This window comes from Octopus bimaculoides, chromosome 10 (genome assembly GCF_001194135.2).
Source record: "Octopus bimaculoides isolate UCB-OBI-ISO-001 chromosome 10, ASM119413v2, whole genome shotgun sequence".
Classification (NCBI taxonomy): Eukaryota; Metazoa; Mollusca; class Cephalopoda; order Octopoda; family Octopodidae; genus Octopus; species Octopus bimaculoides.
Genome location: NC_068990.1, coordinates 26,999,778 through 27,000,616, shown reverse-complemented (window position 1 = coordinate 27,000,616; position 839 = coordinate 26,999,778).

Here is an 839-nt window from a genome sequence, read left to right as displayed (position 1 = left end):
TATACACACACATCAAAGACACTTCCATTTTTCCTGAGAATCATACTCATACATCTTATTTGTTGCAGAGACACACACACACATGGATATAAGTGTATGGGGGTGGGCATTTTTGTATCTGTGTTTGTCCCCATCACCATTTGATAACCTGTGTTGGTGTGTTTACATCCCTATATCTTAGCTGTTTGGTAAAAGAGACTGATAGAATAAGTACCAGGCTTGAAAAAAAAACCAAAACAATTACCGTCTTTTTCTTTTTTTTTATAATTAAGAATTCTTCAAGGTGGTGCCCCAGCATGGCCGCAGTCTATTGACTGAAACAAGTGAAAGATAAGAGATATATCCCACGTCGTTATCGCTATAAATGTGTGAGCAACAAACTAATTAACACTTCAGTTTTCCCTACTTTCAGAGGTTATTCTACACACCCCTCTGACACAATCAAACATCTAACTAATGATAAATACAAAATTTATTTATATTTACGTCATTAAACTCCCCCAGGGGTAGATTTTAATGACATCATAACACATTCTTGTTCAATCACACCGGAGAATAAAATGGTTTAAACTGGGGAGTTACTATTCCTCATACGTCTGATGGCATCGTTCTCTGACAATTCTGGAATCTAATGCAATTTATTCCATTAGTTTTTAACTGAAAGTGTAAATTGATAAATAGCTGTTAGATTTCTAGCATAATGGTAGAGTTTATCGATATTTCTTCACAATATTTTTATTGGTTGTCAATCAGTGACAAATTAAACAGCCTGTTCTAACTGTTATATGCACTTCAAAAGAAAATTTATTTCCGAAAAACGAATACATATCAAAATGTTC